This window comes from Erinaceus europaeus, chromosome 11 (assembly GCF_950295315.1).
Source record: "Erinaceus europaeus chromosome 11, mEriEur2.1, whole genome shotgun sequence".
NCBI lineage: Eukaryota > Metazoa > Chordata > Mammalia > Eulipotyphla > Erinaceidae > Erinaceus > Erinaceus europaeus.
In genome coordinates, this window is record NC_080172.1 from 60,590,222 (window position 1) to 60,602,594 (window position 12,373).

The window sequence follows — 12,373 nt, forward strand, 5'->3', positions numbered from 1 at the left end:
AGATTCAGTTTGATTCCAATCTTTTCATTTCAAATAAAGATACAATTAGTGATGTCATGCATATGTTATGTTGTGTGTGTGTGTGTGATTGTATCTTTGCAATAAATTCCTAGAACAAGAATTGCCAAGCCCAAGAGTCAGTACATTTGTAATGTTGCTTGTAGTTGCCAGGCTTACTTTAGAGGGGCTTCACTTCTGTGTTCCTAGGGGAAGCAAGCTCCATAGCCTCATCATCAGAACATGTCATAAAACTGTAGATTTTTGCCAATAGGATAGATAAGACATAATATCTTCATGTACTGTTAACTGTGTTCATTCAATTAGTAGTACTTTTGAACAACTCTAACATGTGTAGAGGATATTTATAATCATTTTTATGAGTTTTTAAATGTCTTTGGCTCATTTTTCTACTGAACTGTGAGCCCTTCTATTTTCTCAGAATATTGTTTTATCCCAGAAAAGTTTTTTTTTCCTTTAGATGTGACTTAATTTATCAACATTACCTCTCACTGATTCTCAATTTACTAATTTATTTACTTATTTAGTGCCATCACAGAAGTTTCACAGCTCTAAGTTGATGTTTTTCAGATAAGAAGAAAACGCATCACTTCCAGGAGGTGTGGCCATGGAATAACAGGGATCAAATTGTCTCTCCTCCCCAAACATCAAATAAACACAACAAGAAACACAACTGAAGCCATAATCTACAGCTGTGGGCTCTGCAACCTCAGGTGGGTGCCCGAGTACAGTTGGGGTTAAAAGGGGTGTGGGCTGATGCACAGCGAAGTCAGTTCAGAGCTCCAGGCAGCATGGCTCTGAGCTGCACCATTTTGGTGATTTCAGTTTAAGAGAAGCAAACAATGAAGGTTGTACCGAGTGTTAGAAGAAAAAGAGAAAAAGGCTTAAAACCCCTCAATCTTTGACTCAGGGTATTTATCCTTCTGAATTTAATGTAAAGACACAACATGAAACAGAGCATTTGTGACCACAAGACAGCACAAAGCAACCAACCATATGCTGTCTGTAGGAATCCCACCTAACTCAACAAGACAAACACAGATTCAAAGTGAAAGGATGGAAAACCACCAAGCCAATAGACCACAAAAAAGGGCAGGAACGGCTGTTGTCAATCTGACATGATAGACCTTAAAGCAAATAAAATTTTGGGAGCTGGGCGGTAGGACAGCAGGTTAAGCGCATGTAGCGCAAAGCACAAGGACCAGGGTAAGGATCCTGGTTCAAGCCCCCGACTCCCCACCTGCAGGGGAGTCACTTCACAGGGAGTGAAGCAGGTCTGCAGGTGTCTTTCTTTCCCACTCTCTGTCTTCCTCTCCTCTTTCCATTTCTCTCTGTCCTATCCAACACCGATGACATCAACAACAATAATAACTACAACAACAATAAAAAAACAAAAACAAGGGCAATAAATGGGAAATAAATAAATATTAAAATAAACAAATAAAATTTTAAAAGATAAGGATGGACACTACTTAAGACTCAGATGATCAGTCAATCAAGAGGTCTTAATGATTATTAACATCTCTACACCCAATGAGAGGCCATATAACTGAATCAAAACCAACTGAATGGCTACAGAAATAAATTAACACCAAAACAGTAATAGTAGGGGATTTCAACACCCCTTGGATGTTAGACCAGAAATTATCACACACTTAGAGGAAAATACTGGCAGAACTCCTTTCTATGTAAATTTTAAAGGCATCTTCAATGAAATGAGTCAATTAAAAAAAAGTTGAACAATAAACACAAAGCAGAACCTGGACTGGGCCTGGTGTATTGCACCAATGTAAAGGACTCTGGGGTGGGGGGGTAGGAAAAAGTTGAAAAACAAGTCAGAAGAGAAAATTCTAAGCAGAACTTGGACTGGAGTTAGTGTATTTCAGCAAAGTAAAAGACTCTGGGGTAGGTGGGGGGGGGCAGGGTTCAAGTCTTGGAATATGATAGCAGAGGAGGACCTAGAGTGGGTTGTGTTGTTGTGTGGTTATGTTATGCATGTAGAAATTATTGCATTTTACTGTTGACTGTAAATGACTAATATCTTAATAAAGAAATTAAAAAAAAGAAACATTAAAAAAATAAAAGAAAGAAAGACCATCAAACCTTACTCCAGTATGGTGAGGTCCAGGCTGGAAACTGGGTTGTGTTCCAATTAGGTGAGCACCATTCTATGACCTTATGGACTCTAGATTTGAACCACAATTAGGAAATTTTTTCCCACTATCAGGCTGTAGAACCTCCTGGTAGAGGCAGTATAGCATTAAAGGACTGAAAAATCAAATGGTTGGGTGGTGGTGGTGATAAAGTTTGGAGTTGAAGGAAAAGGATAACAATATTTTGATGTGTAAGACTTGCTTTCCTTCTCTTTAAATAAGGCACCTGCATGTTAGCTGTCAGACTCAGGCAAAAACTAATAAAGCCATACCTAAATTAGACTTACTAGCTTTTTCCAAAATGAAGGCTACCAAATATTCATTTGTAATATACTTGCCTTTGGGTTCATGACTAGTCAACAACGTGTTCTACTTTACAGCTTAACTCTTTTTCAGCCACCAGGTTCCAGATGCTAAAATGATGCCAACCTGACTTCCTTGGGCAGACAACCCCATCAATATGTCCTGGAACCCTGCCTCCCCAGATCCCTGCCCCACTAGGGAAAGAGAGAGATAGGCTGTGATGCTGAGGAATTATTCTGATGCAGTCTCTGCCCCCAGGTTTTACCACATCCTGCGAAATCCTAGCAGTGCCCTCTTCAACCAATCCTGCCCCCACACGTCACCCCTTGTTGTTGCCCAATAAAAGCTCTCTTACTTCCCCCCCAGTTCTCTCTTGGCTCTCTCTCTCTCTCTCAGCGCCCTCTCTATCTTGCCGACACCTGGCGCCCATCATGTCCTGCACTCACACCCCACTGGGTGGCCCGGCCTGAGGTCCCCAAAAGCCTCCCAGATACAGGTAAGTGTCATCTGCCCACCTCTGTGGCCCCGTGTTTCCCCCCACCATGGGACTTTTTTCATTTTATGAGGAGGTGTCCCAGACATTATATCCTTCTCTCCTGGCTCTCAATCTCAGAGACACTTTAATTTTTGCTACACTGTGGGTTTTCATGGCTATATTTGCTACTTACAAGATATGTACAAGGTGTTCTGCCACGATGGTAAGTGACCTTGAGCCTGAGATACGAGAGTTAAAGCATATGTGCACAAAACTTAAACGTCTTAAGCAATCAGCAGTTAGCCCCATGTGTTTGGCTGCTCCTCCTTTGACCCCGCCCCCAGCTGACCCCATTGCCCCGGTTCCAGCTCCCCCTTCTCTAAACCCTCCTCCTGTTGTCCAAGTTCTGGCTTCCATTTCTCTAAACCCTCCTCCTGATGCCCTGGTTCCGGCTTCCCCTGAGGCTTCTGTTTCTTCGACTCCTCCCCCTGCTAATACCTCATCATTAAGAGACCCTGTGGATTCCTCTCCTTCAACTCCTCCCCCTGCTGACACCTCATCATTAAGAGACCTTGTGGCTGAGAGACGAGAGTTAAAGGATATTTTTTCAGCATTTAAAGACCTTAAACCATTTGCAGTCTGCCTCAAGAGCTCCGTCCCCGTAGATACCTGTTCAGTTTCCCCTGCGGCCACCACAGCAGCTTCCACGGCACCTTCCACTTCTGTAGCTCTCTCCCCCGCATCATCAAACCAAGTCCACAACTTCCGGGTAAATGTGGCCCCAACTAGACAAAACCCTCAGGTGTGGCATCCATACTCCTCTAAAGAAATGAGAGAACTCAGGCAAGCCGTGAAGGAGGACGGAATTCATGCGCCAAGGACCAAGTCCATTTTAAGGAGTTTTTACCAGCACTTTAACACCCCCCAGGACTGGAAAGACCTGGCTTGTGCTGCACTCCCAGACCCCCTCTACGTGCAATGGAAGGCATGCTTCTGTGATGAATGCTCTAGACAATCGCAGGAAAATAGTAACAAACAGATAGAATGGAATTTTGATGCTGTGTTTGGAGCAGGAGTGTTTGAATCTGGAACTCAGCAGGCAGAAGCCAGGTTTCCAACTGGTTATTTTGAACAGGTACACATCTGCACAACACGAGCATGGGAAAGGGTAACCCCAACCAATGTAGACTCGTCAGTTCCCATTAACTCTCTTCGCCAAGGCACTGATAACATTACCGAACTTCATTGCAAGGGTGAGGGCAACCTTAGAGAGAACGATTTATAATCCTGAAGTCCGCTCTCTACTCCTGCGCTCTATTGTCTGGGATGGCATGATACCACAATTCCGTCAGGCATGCCTTAGTCTTAAACACCTACACCCAGATAATTGGATTTTAGCGACACAGGAACTTACATCAGGCTCTTATGGGGCACCCGCTATGATACAGGTTTATGCAGTTACCCCACGTAATCAAAATGGGGCTTTCTTTCAGTGTGGCCACCAAGGGCATTGGCATAACCAATGTCCAGATAAGCTGCGACCACGCCTCCAGTCAGGGCAACCCCGCCACCAGTCAGGACAACCCCGCCTTCAGTCAGGGAGCCAGAAGCCACAGACAATTTGTCCCAGATGTCGTAGAGGGTTTCACTGGAAGAGAGATTGTTGGTCTAAATTTCATAAAGCTGGTACCCCCTGAATGGTACAAATTCGGGGCCTGAGATTTTGTGGACCACTCCTGTTTTAGAATGAGGTCACCCTACTATAACAGTAAAGATTGACAATATTCCTTTTAAATTTTTGATTGACATGGGGGGCAGAAAAGATTATTTTAAGGCAAGCAGAGGTTCCCCAAATTGGGAACTCCTCCCCGGACCCAATATACATGGAGTAGGAGGGGTGACCCCATCATTTCACACACGAGATTCGCTCATGTGGGAAGACCTGGAAGGTTCTACCGGACACTTCTGCCCTTTGGTAGCTGATATTAGCACCAACCTACAGGGCAGGGATCTTCTGGAATGTCTTGATGTTAGGATATACACAGATGCCTCTGCAGAGCGTAACACCCGCTCCTGCAAGACCAGATCTAATCAGCACCCCCAATACTAACTGCCACTGTTCGTAAGCAAACTCCCCGCTTAGACTGGCTTTCTAATGAGCCTGTCTGGGTGGAACAGTGGCCTTTACCTAGGGATAAATTAGAAATTTCAAAGGAGCTCGTCTGAGAGCAGTTATCCTTGGGACACATTCGTCATTCTTGAAGCCCATGGAATATTCCTGTGTTTGTGATTAAAAAGCGCTCAGGAAAATGGAGCCTCCTCCAAGATCTCCGTGTGGTAAATAAAACCATGCAGGTCAGGGGCTCCCCCCAAAGGGGTTTGCCTCTTGCTTCTGTAATTCCCACGGGAATTCCAATAAGAGCTATTGATATACAAGATTGTTTTTTCTCTATTCCCTTGCATCTGCAAGATTGTAAACGTTTTGCCTTCTTTGTTCCTTCTACTAATAATGCTAGCCCTGCTGATAGATTTGAATGGGTGGTGCTGCCCCAGGGTATGGCCAATAGTTCCACTATTTGTCAGAAGGCTGTTAAATCTCCCCTTTTCCCATATATTCATAAGGGCCTTAATGTTTTTCATTACACAGACTATATATTAATATGGGGAAAATCAGATACAGATCTCTATGCCTTACGTGATTTTCTCATTCATGCATTAAATTAAAGCGGCCTTAATGTAGCTCCTGAGAAGATACAGCTAATTCCTCCAATATCTTTCTTAAGTTCAGAGATTTCTCTAACACAAATTCGTCCCTTCAAACCTAATGTCACCTTTCCTTCTAACTTTACTCTTGCTTCTTTACAAAGTTTTCTAGGAAATTTAAATTGGCTTAGGCAGTATCTCTATCTGCCTACAAGCTGCCTCCAACCACTGTTTGACCTGTTGAAAGGAAACAAACAGCCCTCCTCAAAATGTAAGTTAACTCCTGAGGCCTCCTTGGCACTGGAAAGGGTTAACCAGGCCCTCCAGGACATGCACCTTGTTCAACTCTCCCCCTCCTCTCCAGTAAACCTTCTAATCTTTAACTCCACCCCCACAGTAGTAGGGGAATTGTGGCAAAACCATGGGGTTCTCGAGTGGCTTCACACACCAGTAGGCGGAGCTCCAAGACTCCTCACTGAGATAGACTCGTTAGCATTCATGGTTCGCCAAGGGAGAAATAGGTCTGAGCAGGTCTTAGGGAAAGAACCGGATTTAATTATTCTGCCCTTTTCTCTCACAGATACAGAGTGGCTCATACGCCATCATTCCCGCTTTGCCATAAGCTTCATGGGGTTTCCAGGACAAATAGATAACCATTTTCCCTCTAATAAGTTGATAGCTTCTTTACCTCTTTTGCCTCTACTAGCACCTAAACTTTTCTCTCAGGATCCCATTCCATCTGCTCCTACAGTCTACACTGATGGCGGAAAAAGGGGAGCTGCTGCCCTTATATATTACCCAGACAAACAATCTCCTAAACCTCTCTTTACTGAGCTTCCTGAAAATTGCCCTCAGTACAAAGAACTTTATGCTGTTTTCCTTGCATTAAAAGCTGTACCAGAATCCTTCAACCTTTTTTCTGACAGTGTTTATACTGTTAACTTACTTCCATGGCTTGCTCATTCTTATGTGAAAATTGATAACAACCCACTTTCCCTTCTCTTGATTCAAATTGCCTCTATGCTCTGTTCTTGAACCCAACCACTGTATATTCAACACCTTCATTCCTACAGCCCTCTTCCTGGTTCCCTGTCCAAAGGGAATGCTGCAGCTGACTGCCTTGCCTCCACAGGAACTTTCCCAGTCTCTGTCTCCGATCCTGCTAATTTTCATTCCCTAACCCATGTTAATCTTAAAGGCCTTCGAGGTCGATTTCCTGGTGTTCCTTTACCACAGTTAAAATATATCCTTGCTACATGCTCTTCTTGTGCAAGTCTCATAAAAACACCCGCTATTCAGACTCTTGGGGTTAACCCCCGAGGCTTAAAAGCTAACGCTATTTGGCAAATTGATGTCACCCACATACCAAACTTTGGCAAACAAAAATATGTGTTTGTCTCAATTGATACCTTTTCTAAATTTATGTGGGCAACAGCTCAGACGGGAGAAAGCTCTAAAAAGCTTGTAAGCCATATGCTCTCTTGCCGTTATGGGTGTGCCATTTTTTCTGAAAATAGACAACAGGATTATGTTTATCAGCAAAAAATTTAAAGATTTTTGTTCCCTCTGGAATATTACTCATACTACGGGCATTCCCTACAATCCACAGGGACAAGGCATTGTCGAGAGGGCCCATCAAATGCTTAAGGCTCAATTAAATAAAGATAAAGGAGGAACATATCCCCCAATATCCAGCTAGCAAAAGCCTTAACTACATTAAATCTCTTTAATATTTACAATAATTCGGACCTACCTCCTATTATTCTTCACTGGCAAACACCATCTACCCTCTCATCTATTAAGGTCAAATGGAAAGACCCACTCAATAAAATTTGGAAAGGGCCTGACCCCTATTGACCATGGGGAGGGGTTTCACATGCATTTTCCCTCAAAATTACTCTAAACCTGTCTGTGTTCCTGCCCGCCATGTCCAACAATACCCGCAGGATGACGCTGTTATCCCTGAAGAACAAGAAATACTACAAGAAGACTAGATGCAGGATACATCCCAGGACCCATAATACGACATGGTAGAACCTACAAAATTTGGCTCACAGAGACCTCTCTCCTACCCTTTCCCTGAATGTCTTATGTTATAACTGGCCAGTTGTGTTTTGTGAGTGAGTGTGTTGAATGACCATTTTTTTTTTGCATGACCCATCTGCTCAGAGTACTCTAAAAGGTAATTGACTTTATATAAAAATGATGGACGAAGCCAAAATTTCTGGAGATGTCCAGAAACACTCCAAAATTTTTGTTTTTCTCCCTCCTTTGATTTTTATATATAGTTTTGGTATATATGTAAGTGTTTAGTCTTAAACTGTGTGACTAATGACATATATAAATTTGTTTTTAAAATGATATGTTTTTATAACAAAAGTTTTTTTTTTCTTTTCTCCAGTGTGTTATAACTAAATGTTTCTGGGTATGTCTCAAGTTTGGTAACACTAACTTAATGGTCAAAAGTGTAACCTTACAGCTACATCATTACCAGGCAAGGTAAAAATTAATTTGCTAAGGTAACTAGACTTTTAAGGTAAAAGTCTAAATGTTTAACGTGACAATACATTCCCAAAACTAAAATATAAATTCTCTATACAGGACACTTTTGGAGGGCCCCCCAAAGTGCCCTGTAAACTATCTTGTGGAAATTAATCCACAACAAATCTGGCATCAATCTGGCACTATTAATGTTTAAATCATTGTCACAAAAATGCGTTAACTCTCTAGTAATTTGAGTCTGTTTATAGTCCAAAGTAAAAATAGTTAAAATTAAAAATACATATTTTAACTACAATTGGTCTCAAGATCCTGCAGTAGAGACTGCTACAGAAGGTCACATTAGATGACCTTTAAATAAAATCATAAAGATATTTAAACCAATTATCATCATCAAGGTATCAACTATAGTAAACCTCTAACTTGTTACAAGTTCAAATTAACCACGAGAAGCAGATTGTTTGTGTTTCTTTCACAGGAATCCTGGGAAAAACCATCTGAACCCCTGCACACCCCAATGTCACCCACTAGACGGCACGACTACAGTGGCACACCCCCCGAAACCCTAGATGTCACTTAACGCAATCTGAAGAACCTGATACACAGACTCCAAGGACAGAACTTTCTTAATGCCTGCTTGCCGTTCCTGCCTCTGATTTGCCTGTCATGTGTTGGTGGTTCCAGCTAGCTATCTACAGAAAAGCAGAATTCCAGCGGCTGACCTTACTCATGCAGTGTTTCATCCCCTGCCATTTCTTCCCCTAGCCATCTACTTTGGACTGAGACTTGTATCGGACTTGCTGGCATACCCTATAGACACTTTACACAATTTTAAAGCAGCTTATTTCCCTTCACGCTGCTGGTTTTTCATAGACTGATCCTGAGTAGTTCATAGACTTTACAGACTGTTGCCTTGAGGACTATACGATGCCAAATAGCCCCTCTGTTTGGTGGGTCATGCCCTCCCGCCTCCCCCTCATTATGTACCCTTTCCCCTGCCCCCCCAAACAGGGAACGTTCCTTTACATACCAGTCCCTCCCTTGACATCACACTGGCTTTTACTACTCCCCTACTTGTCCCTTCCTGTTTTGTTATATCATGTAGATTTATGCCCAAAAGGTTTCTGCTCACCCCTACACCACTATTCCTCTGTCATAGATAGTCTTTTACAGACTTTTAACCATCTTATGTGATGACTATATAGAAAGATAAAAAAAGATGTAGAGATATTGTGAGGAGATGGTTGAGCAGGCTGTGCTTAAACCTATGAGATGAGTCCCTCCAGGTAAGTCTCTCTCTCTAAAGAGGGGTTGAACACAGGGGGACACATAAATCTCACAAGGTTGGCAGCCATTTAAGCCTTCCCTCCTTCACAGAAAGTCCTACATCTTCTCACCTGAGCACAGCATTCCTTAAAAACATTTAAGCCTGCTCCATTCCATATTTCTTTACTGTGTCCATTTAGATATAAAGGGAAAGGAGGAGATGATGCTGAGGAATTATTCGGAGGCAGTTTCTGACCCCAGGTTTTACCACACCCCGCGAAATCCTAGCAGTGCTCCCTTCAACCAATCCTTCCCCCACAAGTCACCCCTGGTTTTTGCCCAATAAAAGCTCTCTCACTCCCCCCCACTCTCTCTTGGCTCTCTCTCTCTCTCTCAGCGCCCTCTCTCTCTTGCCGACAAGACTGGGAGTATGGATCGACATGCCAAAGCCCATGTTCAGTGAGGAAGCAATTGCAGAGACCAGACCTTCTGCCTTCTGCACCCCATAATGACCCTAGGGAATACTCCCAGAGGAATAAAGAATAGGAAAGCTTCCAATGGAGGAGCAGGGTTTATAATTACGGTGATGAGAGTTGTGTGGAATTGTACCCCTCTTATTCTTTGGTCTTGTCAATATTTCCATTTTATAAATAAATTAAAAAGTGTTAAAAATATATGGGGCTTAACTTATGTATACCTATGTCCATAGTAGCACGATTTGTAATAGCCAAAACCTGGAAGCAAATTGGGTATCCAACAATAGATGAGAGGCTGATTAAGTTGTAAATATATACAATGGAATACTATTCAGCTATTAAAAATGGTGAATTCACGTTTTTTACCTCATCTTTGATGGACTTGAAGAAATCATGTTAAGTGAGATAAGTCAGAAACAAAAGGATGAATATGGGATGATCTCACTCATAGACAGAAGATGAAAACAAGACCAGAAGGGAAAACACTAAGCAGAACGTGGACTGGAGTTGGTGTACTGCACCAAATTAAAAAACTCTAGGGTGGGGTGGTAGGGTTCAGGTCCTAGAACATAATGGCAGAGGAGGACCAAGTAGGGGTTGAATTGTTATGTAGAAATGTTATGCATGCACAAAGAATTGTATTTTATTGTAGACTGACTATTATGTCTATAACTATACATTTGATGTTTTTTCCTTCTCTTCCTCTCTAAGTCACACCTACACTTAAAACTATTTCTTTTAAAAAATTTTTATTGTTTTAATTATGATCGACAAGTCCGTTATATAAGAAGGGTACAATTCCATACAATTCCCACCACCACAATTCTGAATCTCATTCCCTCCATTGGAAGCTTTCCTATTCTTTATCCCTCCTGGAGTCTGGACCCAGGATCATTATGGGTTTGCAGAAGGTAGAAGGTCTGGCTTCTGTAATTCCTTCTCTGATGGACATGGGTGTTGGCAGGTCGATCTATACTCCCAGCCTGTTTCTATCTTTCCCTAGTGGGGTAGGGCTCTAGAGAGGCTGGGTTCCAGGACACATTGGTGAGATCATCTTCCCAGGGATTACAGGTTGGCCTCATGGCAGCATCTGCAGCTAGATGGCTGAAAAACATTAAGATATATAGCAAAACAGTTTGTTTGTTAATCAGGAACCTAGAGGTAAAAGTATATCAGATGAAATTTGGGGTCTTCATGTTGGAAAGAGCTAGGAAGCCTATTTTAGGTATATTTGTATGGGCCCATGACTTTACTAATTTTTGACTGTTAACATGCAGGTGGGCTAGAAGTATTGTCTTGGAAGATGGTGTCAGAGTTGAGTATAGGACTAGAAAGCCAGACAGTGGAAGAGAAAAACCCCCAAATATGGGAAAAGTATATAAGTATTGTTAACTGTAACCTCCATCAGTCTGAACTAGGGCCCATGTCTATTCATATTCATCACAGGAACCTGTGTAACTTCTGCATCCCTGTCAGTCTGAGCTCACATTCCATGGTCACAGCTAGAAACATTCTAAGCTGTGCTCATTTCAGGACCAGTCTTCCTTGAGTGTCAGAGTATATAGACCCAGACTCCCTTTGGAGAGTAGTGCAATTTCTACCACTGTTGTTATACATTGAGGTCAATGTCCTGTAGAAACCCACAAGAGGGTTTATGAAGATGTTCCTGATGGAGATGACCAGTAATAGTGAAGAGAGGAATCTGTTAGACATCTAGGTCCATCATATCTACATAGGAATCTAGGATTCCCTGACTAGGTCCCCTAATGAAGGCCCACTGATATTTTTTTAAGAGATTAGAACAAAAGCTACAAACATGTATTTGGAGCCAGAATATACTTATAATCACCAAAGCAGTCTTGAGAAAATAGAACAGAACTGTAGACATCATGCTCCCAGATCTCAAACTTTTATTATAGGGCCATTGTAATGAAAACTGTCTGGTACTACAAAAAATAGACACACTAACCAGTAGAATAGAATTGAGAGCCGAGAAATAAGGCCCCACACCTATGAACATCTAATCTTTGACAAGGGGACCCAAATTATTAAATGGAGAAAGGATAGTCTCTTTAACAAAGAATATTGAGAAAATTGGGTTGAAATGTGCAGAAGAATGAAACTGAACTGCTACATTTCATCACACACAAAAGAAAACTCCAAATGGATCAAAAACTTGGATGTTAGACTAAAAACTATCAAATACATTGAGGAAAATATACGCAGAACTCTTCCATCTAAGTATTATAGACATCTGCAATGATACAAGTCCAATTTCAAGGAAGAAAAAAAACAGTAAGACTACATCAAATTTAAAAACTTCTGTAAAACAAAAGAAATAGCCACTCAAAGAGACTCCTTACAGAATAGGAGAAAATCTCTATATGCCATACATCAGACAAGAGGCTGATAAACAAATTATATAAAGAGCCCATCAAACTCAGCAACAAAAAAACAATGATCCATCCAAAAATGGGGAG